The sequence below is a fragment of the Cornus florida genome, unplaced genomic scaffold (assembly GCF_030987335.1).
Source record: "Cornus florida cultivar Cherokee Brave unplaced genomic scaffold, ASM3098733v1 CherokeeBrave_3.0.0_Hap2_Chr04, whole genome shotgun sequence".
Lineage (NCBI taxonomy): Eukaryota > Viridiplantae > Streptophyta > Magnoliopsida > Cornales > Cornaceae > Cornus > Cornus florida.
In genome coordinates, this window is record NW_026775574.1 from 94,185,692 (window position 1) to 94,206,778 (window position 21,087).

Consider the following 21,087-nt stretch of genomic DNA (forward strand, 5'->3'; position numbering starts at 1 on the left):
TGCAATGACAGAATGTTGTCTGCACACTAGTAAGCTGTTTTATTATTTACTGTAAAAAGTCTATTTACATATTTGCTATTACATATTTGTCAATACAAAGTACAACTGCACGCAGACACAGTAAACGTGCAGGCACCTATAATATTGCTCCTATTAAGACTCGAACACTCAACCTCTCCTTTGTTGAGCTTACTTGTAGAGTGATGGATCAGATAACCTCGGTGTTGGGATTACAATAAGAGGTAACTTTTTCTTTACCACAATGCCAAACTTCTCCGATAAGTCTAATTTCTCTCCTTCGGGTAATTTCCAATCAAAGGAATGCAAAAGTGAAGCAACTAAGAACGTGAACATCCTCTCAGCCATTGTAATCCCTGCACAAATTCTTCTCCCAGATCCAAACGGAATATAATTGAAGTCCTTTCCACTGTAGTCCCATTTTCCATTCAAAAACCTCTTAGGATCAAATTCCAATGGGTTTTCCCAAATGGAAGGGTCTCTATGAATAGCCCAAACATTAACGAACACTCCAGCATCTTTAGGAATTGTGTAGCCTCCAACTACACGTCTCACTGGGACAGTGAGGCACCATGAGTGGGAGGACTGGGTGTAAGCGTAAAGCCTCTTTCATTACTGCATGTAAGTATGGTAGTTTGTGAATGTGAGACTCTTCTACTATGTTATCTTTTCCAACTACTGTGTCCAATTCTTGTTGGGCTTTTCTCATCACTTCTGGTTTGTTAATTATCTCCGCCATAGCCAACTCAACTGAGCTAGTGGTTGCGTCCGTCCCTCCCACCACCATATCCGGTCCACATATTAATATATATTACCAATTGATACGACAAACCATGGCAAAGCACAAAAACAATGGAAAAATAACAAAAACTAAAATCGCACACCACACTGAACACAAAAATTTAATGTAGTTCTGCTTATATTCTACCTGTTTGGACTTCAACCCAACGGACCATACAAGCTTGGACAATCAGTTCTACATAATTTATTGTACTATATATTTGTTTTATCATAATTATATAATCCCGATGGCTTTCTCATTTATAATATATAAGCCAGAGTCAGCTAAATAGTATTCTATATGTAACGACCCGAACCCGATGGTCCGAATCGCTAACCGAGTCCTTACCCGAACCCGAGGTCAACTAAGGGCACTACCGTCCTTTCCTATGTCAATACATAATATACGTGTCATCCTAAGTTTTATAAGATAATAATAATAAATAAATAAATAAATAATGGTAATAAAATGATATCATAATTACAAAGTATGTCAAAAACGGTCTACTAACCCATCGAACCCTGTGGAAGAGCGTCATCCACCACTTCCCTTCCGTGTCTTAAAAATGTTAATAATAAAAGGGTGAGCATAAACTCAATAAGAAGTGTCTAAGACACACCTCTTATGACCCCGTGAATCCATGGATAGATAGAAAACAAGAGAACGGGATCATACTATACCGGGGATGTAAACCATAACCACAACATCCAATGTAAACACAAATGTCAACCAAGTCACAAATACACCATGTATGCCAATGAAGTGCAATGCCATGCTCATGTCGCTACCCGTTTCTAAAACACTTCCGTTTCAACTTCCAAACTGTTAGTGTAATCCGACCCAAGGTACCTCCAAGGCGTCACGAGGGAGGGGTTGGCTAGTCATCCCCGACCATATGGCACCTCCATGGCGTCGTCTAGGTAGCTCAACCACACTAAAGTCTCTCTCTAACCCCCTCTATGTAACGACCCGAACCCGGAGGTCCGAACCGTTAGCCGAGTCCTTACTCAAACCCGAGGTCATCCACGTCAAACTTAACATTTCAAGTGTCAAAACATGCTCATTAGGATCAAAATTAAGCTTTCCCAAGGCTCTAAGTAATTCTCCAAAATCAAAAGTGAATTACAAAGGAAGAAAGAACAAAGAAGACCCAACAGGCACACTTCGGTCGACCGAAGTGGAGCTTCGGTCGGCCGAAGCAGGCCTCCAAGAACTGGTCGACCGACACACCGCTTTGGTCGACCAAAGTTGAGATACTGAGAGAATGTTGAAGTTTTGGTCGACTGAACCCTATTTTAGTCGACTGAAATGGAGATCCCGAGAGTCAAAAGAGGGGTTCGGTCGACTGATGCACCATTTCGGTCAACCGAAATGGCTTCTTCGAGCCCTGCATCCTGAACTTAACATACTATGTTATGAAAATGAAAGGGAAGCTGAAATGGAAACTTTGCAATGGTTTAATCTCGAGTTGAATCTTCAATCCTAAGTTACTCCATAGTCATAGACAAGAGAACCAACACGTAATCAAATTAACACATTATTGAGATCAACTACATGGAGTCATGAACTCAAACTTTATATTATAATCAATTTACTTCAAAATGGATTTAAGGTTCTCATTACATTGTCCTTTACCAAATGAACTTAACATATTTCACATCATGTGCTTTACAAGATAAGTTCAAATTCTACAAAATATATCCAAAATGCTTTCCAGGTTCCCTCAATTCAATGGTGGATTTTCATCCGCCGTTTTTTTGCCATAACCTGAAAAATATTAAGTATAATGGGGTAAGCGATTTGCTCAGCAGGTGACACTTAAGACACGCCTCTTATGTCCCCGTGAATCCATACAAAGAATAGAGCAATAGGAAATGGGGTCATATCATGTTGGGAATACACAACATAATAACAAATCTCAATATAACCAATACAATGCAATGAAATGCAATGCATGCCAATGTCGCTCCCCATTTTCATTCCAAAACCATCACTTTCAAACTGTTAATATAACCCGCCCTTTGGTGACCCCGCAGCAACACGAGAAAAGGATTGGCTAGTGTCCCTGACCCTTGGTACCCCCGCGGCGTCATTTTGGGCCCAGCTAGCTCAACCACGCTAGGGCAATCTCCCTAATTCCCTCTAGGCTATATTAACCCTCCAGCCCTTTGGTACCCCCGCGATGACCGGGTTTTCATAGAACCAATTCATCAAAAACATTCACCCAAAATTCCCCATTTTCATTTCAAAACAATTCCTTTCATGCAAGCCCAATGTTGTGCATATGAGTCTCATGCTTTCATTGCAATAATACCAAGAGATTTCTTACAACACAATTAAACATGTTCTCATACAACATTTATAGCATGTTAACAATATAGTAGACTTAGGAACTCACATACAAGCATGCTCATCACACCTCATTTCTAGCAAGTTCTATAACAATATAGGCATGGGAGATCAACTATTAGACAAAGGAATTAACCAAACAAGCATGTTCTCACACATTTCATATAGCAATTAATTCACATGTAACATTTATATCATTTTTAGAACAATTAATTCAAAACGAACATGCTTTACAACAATTTATGAGATATAATTCACCAAGGAGCAAGAAAAACATGAATTAAGAACCCTTACCTTGATTTGAGCAAAACCCTTAAAATGGGTCCCCAAATTCGAAATCCAAAGAGAGCACCAAATTTAAAATTGTTGGTACTCATACGTAGAGCTCGTCGTGCTCTCCGTTTTGCTTCAAACGGCACTCCAAAATTCCAAGTATTGAAGGAGTAATCAAGATTTGAAGCTTGCAAATCATAAAGAAAAAGAAAAAAAAAAAAAAAAGAATGAGAGAAGGAGGGGATTACGGGAGAGAGAGAATGAGACCACATATGTGGTCTCTAAACCACATTAAGAAATGGTGGTGGGTCCCACCACCAACCTTTGACTTTTCCCTTTCTCTTTCAGTTTAATTCCCCACCACACACACAAATAAGTGCACCACCACAAAAATATCACTTAACCAATATAAATTAAAATGCACAAAATGAAATTGGACCCGACCATAAAATGCGAAAAGACAGAAATACCCTTACACCAACAAATTTTCAGAAAAATGAAAAATGCTAAAAATTGGAAACGTCACAATCTCCCCAACTTAAAAGGATTTCGTCCCCGAAATCAAGCCATACCTGGGGAAGAAAACAACTCTAGATACCTGGAGCGAACCTACTGTTCGAGCTCCCAAGTAGCCTCCTCGACTCCGTGGTGCCTCCAAAGAACTTTCACTAACTGCACTGTCTTGCCCCTTAACACCCTTTGCCGTGTGTCAAGGAGACCCTCTTCATAGGAGACATCTTCATCAATGATCACATCAACCCAATCCAGAACATGAGATGGATCCAGTTCATACTTCCATAGCATTGACACATGAAAAACATTGTGAACCCTGTCCATCTGTGGCGGTAAAGCAAGTCTGTAGGCCACCTCTCCTACACGGTCCAGAATCTCAAACGGCCCAATGAATCGTGGCGACAACTTGCCACTCTTCCCGAACGTCACCTTCCGTGGAGAAACTCGCAGAAAGACATGGTCTCCCACCTCAAATGATAACGGTCATCTCCGCCTATCTGCATAGCTCTTCTGTCGGCTCTGAGCTGTGAACAATCTCTGTTTGATCAATTTAATCTTCTCGGTAGTCTCCAGTACAATGTCGGGTCCTAAGGCAGCTGTCTCGCCTACCTTAGTCCAACAAACTGGAGATCTACAGGGTCTTCCATACAACGCTTCAAAAGGAGCCATCTCAATGCTCGCCTGATAACTGTTGTTATACGCAAACTCAATGAGTGGAAGATGGTCCTCTCAACTGCCACACAAGTCAAGCACACATGCCCGAAATATATCCTCCAAGATCTGGATAGTACGCTCCGACTGGCCGTCCGTCTGTGGATGGAATGCCATACTAAGATGCAACGCTGAACCGAACGCTGCTTAAAGTCCTTCCCAGAACTTCAAAGTGAACTTGGCATCCCTATCTGAGACAATGGTTACTGGGACTCCATATAACCTTATAATCTCCTTCACATAAAGTACACCAAGTGCCTATGCATCATCTGTTGCCTTAATAGGCAAAAAGTGAGCCGTCTTGGTCAGTCTATCAATGATGACCTATACGGCCTCGTTGCTTCTCCATGACCTTGGAAGACCTGTCACAAAATCCATAGCAATATGTTCCCATTTCCATTGCGCTACAGACAATGGTTGCAACAAACCTGCCGGTTTCTGATGCTCGGCTTTCACTTGTTGACAGGTAAGGCATCTAACCACAAACTGTGTAACATTCTTTTTCATCCCATTCCACCAATACTGACGCCTCAAATTGTGATACATCTTAGTACCACCTGGATGAGCTGCAAATCGAGAAGTGTGAAACTCCCATAAGACCCCCCGACAAACTGTGGGAACCACCAAACCCCTGAACCGTAGGCCCCCATCTGCATGCAAGGTCCAATCTTTCACTGTCTCACCACTGGAGATTAAAGCGTGAATGTCAACTAAATCCGAGTCATGTCTCTGTGATTCAATCACTCTTACAACAAGAGTAGGCTGAGCCACAAGACTAAACAAGAATGCCGATTCACCGCAATCATCATCGTCAACACAATACAATCCCATTTTCGCCAGATCATTAAGCATTTTCCATTTCCGAATAGCTAATCAGGCCAAAGTTCCACGAGATTTCCAGCTTAAGGCATCTGTTACCACATTTGCCTTGCCCGAATGATACTGCAAATCAAAATTGTAATCTTCCAAGAATTCAACCCATTGTCTCTGTCTGTTATTCAAGTCCTTTTGGGAGAAAAGGTACTTGAGACTCTTGTGATCCGAGAATACCTCGAATCTCTCACCATACAAATAGTGTCTCCAACACTTCAGTGCAAACATGACTGCCGCCAACTCCAGATTATGAATAGGGTAGTTGTACTCATGAGTCTTTAACTGTCGAGACCCATAAGCCACTACTCTACCATCCTGCATCAACACACATCCTAACCCATCATATGAAGCATCACAATAGATTACATAACCTAAGCCACACTCAGGTATCACCAACACTGGGGCTGTAGTTAACCTTGCCTTCAGCTCTTGAAAAGATGACTCACAGGCTTCATTCCATACAAACTTGATTCCTTTCTGAGTCAATCGGATCATAGAAGCTGCCAAACGGGAGAAATCTTTTACAAATCTCCAATAGTAACCCGCTAGACCAAGGAAACTCCGAATCTCAAACACATTCTTGGGTTACTCCAAATTCAAAACAGCTTCAATCTTTGTTGGATCAACTGACACTCCTCCTTCCAAAACAACATGTCCCAAAACTTCACTTCTTATAGCCAAAACTCACACTTCTCATATTTGGCATACAATTGGTGTCCCGCAAAATCTGTAGAACAGTGCTCAGATGGATCTCGTGCTCCTCCCGAGTCCGTGAATATATGAGAATGTCATCCACGAAAACTACCACAAACTGGTCTACGTAATCGTGAAAGATGCGGTTCATTAAGTCCATGAATGCCGCTGGCACATTACTCAAGCCAAAAGGCATAACAAGGAACTCATAGTGTCTATACCGTGTACGGAACGCTGTCTTCGGGATATCCTCATCCCTAACCCACATCTGATAATAGCCAGACCTCAAATCAATCTTCGAGAAACAATTGGCTCCCCTTAACTGGTCAAACAAATCATCTATTCTTGGCAAAGGATACTTGTTCTTGATGGTGGCATGATTCAACTTCCGGTAATCAATGCACAACCTCAAAGAAACATCTTTCTTCTTAGCAAATAAGACCGGTGCACCCCACGGCAATACACTCGGTCGGATGAAACCTTTCATCCTCAAATCATCAAGCTGTTTCTTCAACTCTTCCAACTCAACTGGTGCCATACGATACGGTGCCATAGAAATCGATGCGGTACCGGGCATCAAGTCAATAGTGAACTCCACTTCTCGGTGTGGAGGCAACTCTGTCAAATCCTCTGGAAACAAATCTAGAAAACCACAAACTACTTCCGGATAGTCTTCTCCCACAACATTATCTTCCTCGGCTAGAAGACTAGCCAAGAAATAATCTCCACGACTTCGTTCACGAATTCCATACAATGATAAAGGCTGGGAATCACTCCGATCTCCCATGAAAAAGAAACAATCTCCCTCAGGAGTGCAAACTGTAACTCTTCCTATGAAACAATCATCGTAATATGAAATGAGGCTAACCAATCCATCCCGAGAATGACATCAAAACTAGTCATCTCCAGGAGGATAAGGTCAAACACAAAGGTCCATCCAACTATCACAATGGAACAATCTCGAACAACTCGATTCAAGGACATCGAAATCCCAACTGGCGTATCAACACACAACGCCCAATCCATGAAACTGACCTCTAACCCCAATGCAAGTGCAAATGATGATGATATGAAAGAATGAGATACACCAGAGTCAAAAAGAATACGAGCTCAAGAACCAAACACTAGAAAGATACCTCGAAGAACTGACGGTCCAGAAGATGCATCAGCCGGTGCAAGTGCAAAGATATGGCCCTGCGGTGCTTGTGCCTGAGAACTGCCACCCTAAATACTGGACTGCTGCGCTGGCACAGTAAGGGCATCCCTCCTAACTAGTCGTGACCCCTGAGAAGACATAGCAGGTTGTGGTGTTGGCGGCGGTCTGAAACTGGACTAAACTGTAGCCGACTATGACGGCCTCTGTCGTAACCCTCTGCCACTAACAGTACCTGCCCCCTGATTAGGACAATCTCGAATCAAGTGACCTTGCTGGCCACACTCATAGCAAACCCTTGGAGCTGAAGAAACTGAAGACGATCTCATGGGACAACTGGACTTGTAATGCCCAGCGTGTTGACACTGAAAACATACGACTCCACTCTTATCAGACCAAGCTGGCATAGGTGTGGTAGGAGCGGATCGTGCAGACTGTTGCCCCTGAAATTGAAATGACCCACCCTTATTCTTCTTCCAAGAAGATCCTTCTGAAGATGGCCCTGCACTCCTCTTTTGTTTCCACTGTTCCCTTCTTGCATCCTTATCTTTGATATCAGCCTCAAGCATTAAAGCTCTCTACCGCTTCAGAATAAACCTTAATGAACTGTGCCGTTATCAACGGCCTTATTCTATCATGAAGACCGGAAACAAACTTCCGAGTCTTATCAACTTCATCTCTCACCATTTCTGGAGCAAAGCGAGAAAGCAAAGTGAACTTGTTCTCATACTCCGCCACTGACATGTTGCCTTGGATAAGGCCAAGAAACTGGTCTTTTAACTCCCAAATTTTAGAAAGCGGAAAGTACTTTTCATTGAATAGTTCCTTGAACTTATCCCAACTCATTTCTTCCACCTTATGCCGATTCGTAACTATCTTCCACCAGAGCTTGGCATCCTTAGCAAACTTGTACGTTGTTAGGATGATCTTCAAATGATCTTCTGTCACATCCATTGAGATCAACTGAGTTTCAACTTGATCCATGTAGTCATCTGCTACCATTGGATCCGCACCGCCTTCAAACATAATCGGCATCAACTGAGAAAATCCCTTAATGATCTTAAAACGCTTCTGAGCTGGCGTCTCCTCAACTTGAACTGTAGGTTGTGGTGCCGACTGCGACTGAGCGGCAATGATTGCTCTCAAAGCACTTTGCAACAAACGATTCAACTCCAATGCCGCAGAACCTTCACCCGCTTCCACGGGCGCTTCAACATTATCCCTCCTTGTGGGGACAACTCTTAGGGGAATCAAGTCCCTAAGAAGTGTGTCCTCATCATTTAGCTCCTCCGGATTGGAGCTGGAGCTCTCGCCAACATCACCCCTAGTCGGCCTAGGAACAACTTCCCTGGTTTCCTCACGTTGTGACATCGTGCTATAAAACGAGAAAATGGTTCAAAAACATGATACTAAGGTCCACCTTGGATGACCCAACAAGAAATGATGCCGTACAAACATTTAGCATGTAAAATAATACAAGAAACACTTTAGCATACACATTTAAGCACATAAGCGGTTAAGCATGCTTCTTCAAATAATAAGCAAGTAGCAAATAGTCAAATAAACAACACAAACAACATCCCATGCAATCCTATGTAGGCCTCTACCCGTCGTCCTATAGGTTTTCGAACCAAGGCTCTGATACCATTCCTTGTAACGACCCGAACCCGGAGTTCCGAACCGTTAGTCGAGTCCTTACTCGAACCCGAGTTCATCTACGTCAAACTAAACATTTCAAGTGTCAAAACATGCTCATTAGGATCAAAATTAAGCTTTCCCAAGGCTCTAGGTAATTCTCCGGAATCAAGAGTGAATTAAAAAGGAAGAAAGAACAAAGAAGACCCAACAGGCACCGAAGCAAGCCTCCAAGAACCGGTCGACCGACACACCGCTTCGGTCAACCGAAGCTGAAATACTGAGAGCATGTTGAAGTGTTAGTTGACCGAACCCTATTTCGGTCGATCGATGCACCATTTCGATCGACCGAAGTGGCTTCTTCGAGCCCTGCATCCTGAACTTAACATACTATGTTATGAAAATGAAAGGGAAGCTGAAATGGAAACTTTGCAATGGTTTAATCTCGAGTTGAATCTTCAATCCTAAGTTACTCCATGGTCATAGACAAGAGAACCAACACGTAATCAAATTAACACATTATTGAGATCAACTACATGGAGTCATGAACTCAAACTTTACATTATAATCAATTTACTTCAAAATGGATTTAAGGTTCTCATTATATTGTCCTTTACCAAATGAACTTAATACATTTCAACATCATGTGCTTTACAAGATAAGTTCAAATTCTACAAAATATATCCAAAATGCTTTCCAAGTTCCCTCAATTCAGTGGTGGATTTTCATCCGCCGTTTCTTTTCCATAACCTGAAAAATATTAAGTATAATGGGGTAAGCGATTTGCTCAACAGGTGGTACTTAAGACACGCCTCTTGTGTCCCCGTGAATCCATATAAAGAATAGAGCAATAGGAAATGTGGTCATATCATGTCGGGAATACACAACATAATAACAAATCTCAATATAACCAATACAATGCAATGAAATGCAATGCATGCTAATGTCGTTTCCTATTTTCATTCCAAAACCATCACTTTCAAACTGTTAATATAACCCGCCCTTTAAAGACCCCGCAGCGACACGAGAAAAGGATTGGCTAGTGTCCCTGACCCTTGATACCCCCGCGGTGTCATTTTGGGCCCAGCTAGCTCAACCACGCTAGGGCAATCTCCCTAATTCCCTCTAGGCTATATTAACCCTCCAGCCCTTTGGTACCCCCGCGGCGACCGGGTTTTCATAGAACCAATTCATCAAAAATATTCTCCCAAAATTCCCCATTTTCATTTCAAAACAATTCCTTTCATGCAAGCCCAATGTTGTGCATATGAGTCTCATGCTTTCATTGCAATAATACCAAGAGATTTCTTACAACACAATTAAACATATTCTCATACAACATTTATAGCATGTTAACAACATAGTAAACTTAGGAACTCACATACAAGCATGCTCATCACACCTCATTTCTAGCAAGTTCTATAACAATATAGGCATGGGAGATCAACTATTAGACAAAGGAATTAACCAAACAAGCATGTTCTCACACATTTCACATAGCAATTAATTCACATGTAACATTTACATCATTTTTAGAACAATTAATTCAAAATGAACTTGCTTTACAACAATTTATGAGATATAATTCACCAGGAGCAAGAAAAACATGAATTAAGAACCCCTACATTGATTTGAGCAAAACCTTTAAAATGGGTCCCCAAATTCGAAATCCAAAGAGAGCACCAAATTTGAAATTGTTGGTACTCACGCGTAAAGCTCGTCGTGCTCTCCGTTTTGCCTCAAACGGCACTCCAAAATTCCAAGTATTGAAGGAGTAATCAAGATTTGAAGCTTGAAAATCAAAAGGAAAAAGAAAAGAAGAAGAATGAGAGAAAGAGGGGATTACGGGAGAGAGAGAATAAGACCACATATGTGGTCTCTAGACCACATTAAGAAATGGTGGTGGGTCCCACCACCAACCTTTGACTTTTCCCTTTCTCTTTCACTTTAATTCCCCACCACACACACAAATAAGTGCACCACCACAAAAATATCACTTAACCCACATAAATTAAAATGCACAAAATGCAATTGGACCCGACCACAAAACGCAAAAAGATAGAAATACCCTTATGCCAATGAATTTCCAGAAAAATGAAAAATGTTGAAAATTGGAAACGTCACACTCTAGATCACACTAACACCACGGACCATTAGGCGCCTCCTAGGCGTCCGGGTTTGCGCAACACTTTTCAAAAACATTTTCCCAAAATCATTTTATTTTGCTTTCAAAACATTTTTCCCATTTTTCCTTTCCCAATGGATGCATGAATGCTTCATGCTCCTAATCATGAATTCAACCATAGAATTTCACATGTTTTGCAAATTAAATCTCTAAAATAGGTAATTCATGTTTCCCTTCAACATTGTTTTAGCATACCTAGCATACAAAGCATAATCTATTTCACATAAGCATTCTATTACACAATTCCATACAATTCATCTATATCTCATTTACATACTTTTGGGAAAATTAAATTAAGAAACTCTCATTTAACAATTTTGACAACATAGTACTAGACATTCAAGTAGTCAAGTGCATATAATCAAAATCGATAACCAATACAAGTAATTTCTATCATTTTCAACACAATATACACTTTGTCATGCTCATTATACATAGAATGTCCATAACCACAAGCAATACTCATAATTTAGTAAACATCTTCACAACTTTTATAAGAAAACTCACAAAAGTCAAAGAAAGTTATGGATTAGAAACCCCTATCTCAAGAATTGCAAAAACCCCCAATTTGCCAAATCCAAACCCTAGAATTCGAAATTCTTAGGGTGCACCAAAACCACCTTTGCTCCGATCAAATCCAAGATCTCGCCATGATCTCTAATTTACTGCAAACGGCACTTAAAAACTCCAAAAATTGAGGGAGAAATCTAGGATTGAAATCTTGTAAAAAGAAAAAAAAAAAAAAAAAAATGGAGAATGAGAGGGGTGAGAGTGAGCTACGGGAGAGAGAGGAAGAATGAGACCAAATGGGTCTCTAAGCCACACATATATGCTAATGGTGGGTCCCACCACCTTTTTAAATAATTTTCTTTTTCTTTTTTTTTTCTCCACCACAATTATATATATGTAAAAAAAAAAAAAAAAAAAAAAAATCACAAACATTACAATCTACCCTCCTTAAAAGATTTCGTCCTCGAAATCTACCATTCTTAAAGAAGGAGCCCTACAACCACACCCCTTCCCGAAAACACCACACCAAACCGCAGAGCCCAAAACTCAACAACCTTGTTGTCTTTGATACCCGATGTCAACAGACAATCACACACTGACATCAGAAAAACCCCATGCTCACCACCCTACGAGAGTACTCATCACTCATAACATCATAACACCAAACCATCTAGTACCAGACCATCTGGTACGCCCTACGCTATACCCGACTCAAAACAGACATCGGTCCACTCTACGCTGTTACACAAGACTTCGGAGCTCAAAAGAAGAACGGTTACAAGACCCTGAATATGACAACATCCTATCTCAACTCATCCTTTAAAGGACACACAAAATCCCAGACAGGGAACCCCGTCCATTATACAATCAAGCTCAAACTCAAATCCACACATCTCTATCAAATCAATACTCGTCGTCTAACACACAGCTACACCATCACATATCGGTATAAGCGACCACCAACCGCAGCAATTAGCAATCATTACACTTAACAACCTCAAGATGACCCAACAATAATTCTCCCAACAACTGTATAAACATGAGTCACCAGAATAATAAAACATATTATCCTATATCCTGGACACAAATCCTCAAAACGAGATTCTCAATAATCAATTATTGTACCACAAACTTTTTATCGAACGCTTGGTCCTACCTAACACACCTCATCATCCGAGACAAACTATCTGAAACCACCCTGTCACACTGACACATCACACAATACTGTACTCTCACTGTTCCTGACAAACTAAAACAATCATGGACCTTTGACCCGACATCGTGCTAAAGATGGACTGACTCAGGAGAAATGGTTGGCCAGGCAATTCTCGTCATCAATCCGATCTCAACATAGACGTCGTTCCTGTGCTCAAGTCTAAACCTGAAACACATCCCCACACAGTCCACAAAACAACCAAGAGATCCACTCACTATCCACCCATTGTTCCACATAACCTCAACAACTATACAGTCATATACCTAATCTAAAAATCCCCAATCATACCTTAATCATAACAAGCTAAAAGTAACACATCGCCAATACCACAATAATCAATCAACCTAAAAACTTTCTAGTCACCTTATATTACCTACAACAAGTAGTCAACATCATAACATCATTCAATTCAATTCTTATTTCTTCAAAATGCACAATACGACCGTCTCATGTCTGAAACCTTAAAACCAAAGTCAAATGTTCTTACAATTCTTCAATGGAATCCCATAATCACGCTCTAACTGTAAAACATTCAAACAATACCAACATCTGTCCTTAAGACACCGCTAGAACCAATCACCTCTAAAAACATCCAAATACATGAATCACATCACATCACCTAATTATCCTCGAGCTGCGATTCACGACAAATTTCCTAGCCATCACCGCTAGTACCAAACATCGGAAACACAACCCCTATTCGGCAACTCGTGCCTTGCATTCCACCAATCAAAACCACTCTCAGAACAAACACTACAGAAACCAAAAGACTTCACCGACTTCCGTGGAAGTGAGTCGACCCTTTCAACCTGGACCTCTACCGGTGAGTAACCTGGACCTCTACCGGTGAGCTCTAACAACATAACAAACCACAAACAAGTTCATCCACCCACGGACGTGCACAACTCCTAAATGGAGAACAAGACTTACGAAAAACGACGCCCTTACTAGTACTAGACTGAAGAGTCACACCTGAATACACCCAACAACCTGTCATACGCTACTCATCGATCGTCCAACCATGGACACCCAATCTCACCTGAGATGAAAAAAACTCCTTACACACAAGGAGAAGAACCAACTGGAAACACATACAGGACCACGACTTCAAATCTAGGCGACCTCGCCATAAACGGACCGTCATACATTATAAACACCGAAACCTCGTACACTCTACATTGTGATACCATTGCTAACCAGAACCAATCAGATAAAAGTACCAACGCTTACGGCACACCAACACTAGAAACAATCTCTTCCCATTAGACACCTCATCCCGTTTCATCCGGAAACCGTCACCCCTAAATGATAATCTCTATACTATAAAACAACACTTTTACCACCCATTCCACTTTTACCCTTCAAGGCAACACTCCCTCAAACACAGTGCACACAAGACTCGTGACCTCAGTCACAGAAACTCACTGACTCATCAAAAGAAAAAAGGTGTCTATCTGGTAATATCGTCCTTATTGGTTCTAAAGACTAAGATGTCCACCATTGCCTCAACTGGTGCACAATCTCATCATCTTCCTGACAACACACAACAAACGACCCTCAATCCCTAAGTCACATTCAGATCATACCTTGAACTGTTCTACTCCTCAACACTAAATATCACACCATAACACCTCTACTACCACTCATTCGAAACAACAATTCATACCTATCATCCCATCGGACCATGAGGCCACTACCAAGCAATTCTCCCTCAAACCTCCTTAAGACAACACCATCTTAACAAGAAAATAACCATTACTCTTGATACTCGCACAACGACCACTATTCACCACTTAGAAAATAACCTCCGTATGGCAACACCATACCAACAAATCCTCAAAACAAAATGAGCACAAAATTAGGATGCTCAACACCCAATTGTCTCCTTAAAATCATCAACGATGCAATCAATCATTAACGCCTAGCCAACTACTTAGACCACTCTCCCTATGACAACCTACACGCTTCAACAAGAAACCTTCACACTCCAAGTTCAACATCATTACTTCTCATCATTCCCGTTCTTCAGAACACCCTTGGCCCCGATAGAAGTCAAATGGGGCTACCTACTAGACTTACGAGATCAACCTCATCCCAATCACTCCAATCATTAGTCTATCTCTTCGAATTCTCAAATAACAAGTACTATCTCCTCATACCCCAGACGCAACATAAAATTCAACTCCAGTTCACATCTTACAAGTCCTAGAACACAATCTATTTGGTAACATAACACCTACCATCAATCACTTTAGCCGCAAACAACCAAGCATTCCAATAACCCTATACTACCTGCTTTATTGTGCAATCATGCACTACATAGCTAAAACTAACCACTATACACTACCTCGAGACTCTTTCGACAACCGTGACAACCTATAACCCCACTCATCCACCGAACCATGTAATCAACTCACTAAGAGTTAATTACCCGTAACATGCTCCTACAACTATCCAAAATGAGAATCACTCCTTGACAACCCAGTCTCCAAAACAGACTCTTACAAAATGCTCCACACCCTGCAACCGGTCCTATATCACCCCAGACTTACAGAATTCAACAAGGACCCATGACAGTTAGAACCAACACGCCTCCTCAAACCATACCAGAAGATACACATCTACATCCCATAGACTACATTCGTGACTCAAACAACCCCCATCACACCTACCACGACCAGTTCGAAAAGAACCTCCACACCAAACCGTGAACTAAGTTGCAAACACTGACCTCCTAAGGTCATACCGAAACCCTCACTCGCACACTTGACCTCCACAGTCACCAGAACCCATACACCAATGCATGATACTCACACACAACAAGGGCATCATGCCATGAAATATGAACCCGCCCTAAAGTCGTACTCTAAGCACCGCACAAAATGCAACTAAGAAGATCAGGATGACTACACACCAAATAATTCAATCCACGAGCTAGAAGCCCACACCATTAGTTCGACAAGAACCGGCACCCAAACAACTCTGGAGCAACCAAGTTCCTCGCCTACTCAAGTCAAAACTTACACAACCCTCAATACCGTGACAAGTACCCCATCGTACTAGCAACCATCCCAATGCTTAACCGTATAACCACATAAGAATATAGACATATACATATACAAAATGAATGAAACTCATAATGCTACACAAAACATGTTTGCATATACCATGCTTATTACTTGTCACATTAGCATTTAAATTAGAACTGCACACGCCGTGCCTACCACTTTTCGTCACCATACTCCTCATACACAATCAACACGTTTTCCCCCTTTTTTTCACATTTCATTTACATGGTTAGATCATCTAACTATTCCTCGTACATGGCCATGTAACATAAACTTTAGCATATAAATATATAAACGTGCAAACACATAGCAAGGAAGCATGTCTTTCAAAACCGTAAGCACATAAACATGTAAACAAGTAGACAGTTAAGCATGTTTTTTAATTAACAAAACACTTTAGCAAATAGCCACAAAACTGATACAAATGACTTCCTACACAACCCTAGGTAGGCCTCTACCCGTCGTCCTAATGGTATTCGAACCATTGCTCTAATACCAATTTTGTAATGACCCGAACCCGAGGGTCTGCATCACTAACTGAGTCCTTACCCGAACCCGAGGTCAACTAAGGCACTACCGTCCTTTCCTATGTCAATACATAATATACGTGTCATCCCAGGGTTTATAAGATGATGATGATGATAATAATAATAATAAATAAATAAATAATGGTAATAAAATGAGATCATAGCTACAAAGTATGTCAAAAACGGTCTACTAACCTATCGAACCCTGTATATTATGATGACGATCATAATATACGTCGTCCGCCACTTTCCTTATATGTCCTGAAAAATGTTAATAATAAAGGGGTGAGCATAAGCTCAGTAGGAAGTGTCTAAGACACACCTCTTATGACCCCGTGAATCCACGTATAGAATAGAAAATAAGAGAACGGGATTATACTATACCGGGTATGTAAATCATAACCACAACATCCAATATAAACACAAATGTCAACCAAGTCACAAATACACCATATATGCCAATGAAGTGCAATGTCATGCTCATGTCGCTCTTTATTTCCAAAACATTTCCGTTTCAACTTCCAAACCGTTAGTGTAATCCAACCCAAAGCACCTCCAAGGCGTTAAGAGGGAGGGGTTGGCTAGTCTCCCCCGACCACATGGTACCTCCATGGCATCGTCTGTGTAGCTCAACCACACTAGAGTCTCTCTCTAACCCCCTTTAGATCACATTAACACCACAGAACACTAGGCGCCTCCTAGGCGTCCTGGTTTTCGCAACACTTTTCAAAAACATTTTCCCAAAATCATTTTATTTGTTTTCATAATATTTTTCCCATTTTTCCTTTCCCAATGGATGCATGAATGCTTCATACTCCTAATCATAAATTCAACCATAGAATTTCACACATGCTTTGCAAATTAAATCTCTAAAATAGGTAATTCATTCTTCCTTTCAACATTGTTTTAGCGTACCCAGCATACAAAGCATAATTCATTTCACATAAGCATGTTATTACACAATTCCATACAATTCATATATATCTCATTTACATACTTTTGGGAAAATTCAATTAAAAAACTCTCATTTAACAATTTTGATATCATAGTACTAGACGTTTAAGCAGTCAAGTGCATATAATCAAAATCAATAACCAATACAAGTAATTTCTTTCATTTTCAACACAATATACACCTTGTCATGCTCATTGTACATAGAATGTCCATAACCACAAACAATACTCATAATTTAGTAAACAATTTAACAACTTTTATAAGAAAACTCACAAAAGTCAAAGAAAGTTGTGGATTAGAAACCCCTACCTCAAGAATTGCAAAAACCCCCAATTTGCCGAATCCAAACCCTAGAGTTCGAAATTCTTAGGGTGCACCAAAACCACCTTTGCTCCGATCAAATCAAAGATCTCGCCGTGATCTCAAATTTGCCGCAAACGGCACTTAAAAACTTCAAAAATTGAGGGAGAAATCTAGGATTGAAATCTTGTAAAAAGAAAAAGAAAAAAAAATGGAGAATGAGAGGAGTGAGAGTGAGCTACGGCAGAGAGAGGAAGAATGAGACCAAATGGGTCTCTAAGCCACACATATATGCTAGTGGTGGGTCCCACCACCTTTTTAAATAAAATTTTCTTTTTCTTTCTACACCACAAATATATATATGTAAAAAAAAAAAAAAAAAAAAAAAAAATCACAAACATTACACTATACTCATTTTGAAGTTCTGCTATCACTGATGAATAAATGAATATATATATATATATATATATATATATATATATATCTGTCATAATTTTGAATAAGTTAATTTGTTTATATGGTATCTAGCCTAGCATGCCCATTCAATGGATCAGCATGACACATTATTGTGATTCATAGCACCTGAGGGAGTGGCAGCTACTCTCCTACACAATACTAAGTTGTGAATTCTAAAATCACTCCTCCTTTAGACTTGATATTGGGCTTGATCTAAGCCAACAAGCCTGACTATTAGTGAAACGCTTTTTTCACCTTGAAAAGGCATTATCCACATAAAGACCAGAGGAAAATCGCAAAGTAATTGCTCTAAGGAGTCGGGACATACTCGCATTCTCATGATTGTCAGTTTCATGTTTTTTTATCACTACAATAAGAAATGAGTACCCCTTCATGTAAAACACATTACCAAGTGGTGCCATTATATATTGTCCTATAGCACATGTGCTATATTGAACTGATCAGGGCCGTCCACTACTGTACAACAGAGGATCCCGATCAATTTATTCTCCTCTTTACTAGTCCTTTAAAACTAAGTCCTTATATGAATGTAAATAATGAAGAAGACATGCACACTACATAGATGATAGAGGAGGAAAATATACTACTAGTAAGGCTTTGATGTGGGAAATGGTCAGGGGCATTTTGGCATCTCCTTCATTTTTCAGCTGCAACAGGAACTGCAAAAAATCCTTATTCTCTTTGTTTTGACCTTCTCCATCCATCTTTAGACGTTGATCAATCAACTTACTAAAAATCCGATCAAACCACTCTGTCGATTCCCCCTGTAAGTCAAATCTACCCAAACTCAGATAAAAATCTAATATGTTAGGCTTCACCAACAGCCTGTAATCTTTGTGATGATATGTCTGAACTCTACCCTAAGGTTGGTCTTTTCCTTTCCTGTTACAGTGCCACCCCACAACATGTTTGTAATCACATTGAGGAAAGTGGAGAAAATCTGCTCACCAAAGTTGACTGGCGATCCCACCATATTGTAAACTTCCCCAATTGTTCGCCAAACCTCATTGCGCCGTAAAGTGTAGACAGAGTCTAGAGTGGCGTTGCTTAACATTTCACGGACACACACCCTCCTCAGCATGTGCCACTCAGGTCCATATGGAGTCCACACGATGTCAATGCCACCATATAAACTTTCCTTGGTGGCTATGGAGACATCCCGGTTGGCAAAAGTGGCATTATGGTCTTTGAGCACCTCGCGTGCCATGGCAAGCGAGGTGATCATGATGCTAACCTTGTTACCGAGCCAGAGTGTAAAGATCGGACCATAGGTCCGAGCAAGGCTAGCAAAGTAAGTGTGAAGCTCAGGGCTAAGAAATGGTAGGCTTCCGACTAAGGGTAGGCCTAGTGACCCCAGTGGCAATGGAGGTTGTCCTTTTCTCGACTTTGAGATGGACATCCTTGCAAACCATGATATGGTGAGGACAACGAGTGCAAGCGTGAGAAGTATGCAAGCAAGCTCATTGTTGGCATTGTTGCTCTACCACCACCATGACCAAGCTTCGAGGATGAAGGTGTTTAGTTTCTGAAGCATTTGGGCTGTTGGAAGATCTAAGAATGAAGCGGTTGAATACAACAGGAGGAAAGGGTGTGCATTGGGAGAAAATTAGGAGTTTCATTGACAAAGTATATATTGAACTTCTCTCATGGACAAAAGGGAAAGATAGCATCTTTTGTTTGGGAAAGAATTTGGCAAGGGAATCTTCTGTCACATTTTTATTGTGTGTGTGTGTCTAGATTAAATGTCAAAATGCAACAACTGCTGTTAATTTCTTTATTACAATACCAAAGCTCTGAATTTAAAACTAAAAGTATTAAAAATGTTAGTGTGTGTGTGTACCATTTTGCATCCATTATATTAGGAGATTTCCAGACGAATATACTTTTTACTGCAAAAATCATATCAACTTACGACAAAAACTAATCATCCTTTAAAAAGTTCATGTCTGGAAATAGAGATTTGATCCACCGAAAGCAAGTAAACTGGTCAATCAAAATAATTTATTATGTGGAGATCAAGGTATAGACTTGTGAATATATTATGTAAGAACCATGAGTTGACAAATAATTAATTATTTGCTCAACTAAGGAGATTCCTTGAAACAAATTAGTGATCTTTTTAGTCTTTATTAGCTCCAACTTCTTATATTAAGTCATATACCACTCTCTAGCAGGTCCCGTCCAGTTTTGGCCTTGCTGGGAAGGCTCAGTATGGCTGTGATCATCTAAGGTTTGTTATGGCACTAATTGACATATTGTATCAAACTAGTATAACAATTTGTCTACAGAATTATTACATAGATGTACAAGTACTATATATATTTTTTAGGCCTAATTTCACAAAACCCCTTCAACTATCAATTTTCGTCGCATAACCCTCTAAACTATTATATAATCAATCATCAAGGAACATGAACTATTTCAAAATAAATCAAACTACCCCTATCTGTTAATTAACCGTTTAAACATTTGATGACCAGAACACCCTTTCAGTGTCTAAAATACCCTTACAACCCATTATATAGAACTCATCCTTCTAAAAATCCCATTCTCAATCATCTTCTTCATTTTTCACATTTCACCACCAAGCCCTAGCTCATCCCACTCTTATTTTATTTGGTGTCATTTATGAAAAACTTATGAAGAAGCTTCTCTAACATTTGTTTGGAATGAAAACATGAAGTTATGAATAAGCTTCTCTAATATAAACAAATGAAACAATTAAATTGACACCTAAATTAACTCCGCATGTGTTCTTAACACATCTGGTCTCAAGCCCGGATAAAGGTGGAGGGTGGCGTCAGGTAACTTGACAATGAGCGTAAAACTTTGTCATGATCAATATGAACAT

General features: G+C 40.3%; 1 pseudogene; it reads right to left on the bottom strand.

Annotated features, from left to right (window-relative positions):
• Positions 1–189: 189 nt before the first annotated feature.
• On the bottom strand, positions 190–19,635 carry LOC132305382 (flavonoid 3'-monooxygenase CYP75B137-like; annotated as a pseudogene).
• Between the last annotated feature and the right edge of the window lie 1,452 nt (positions 19,636–21,087).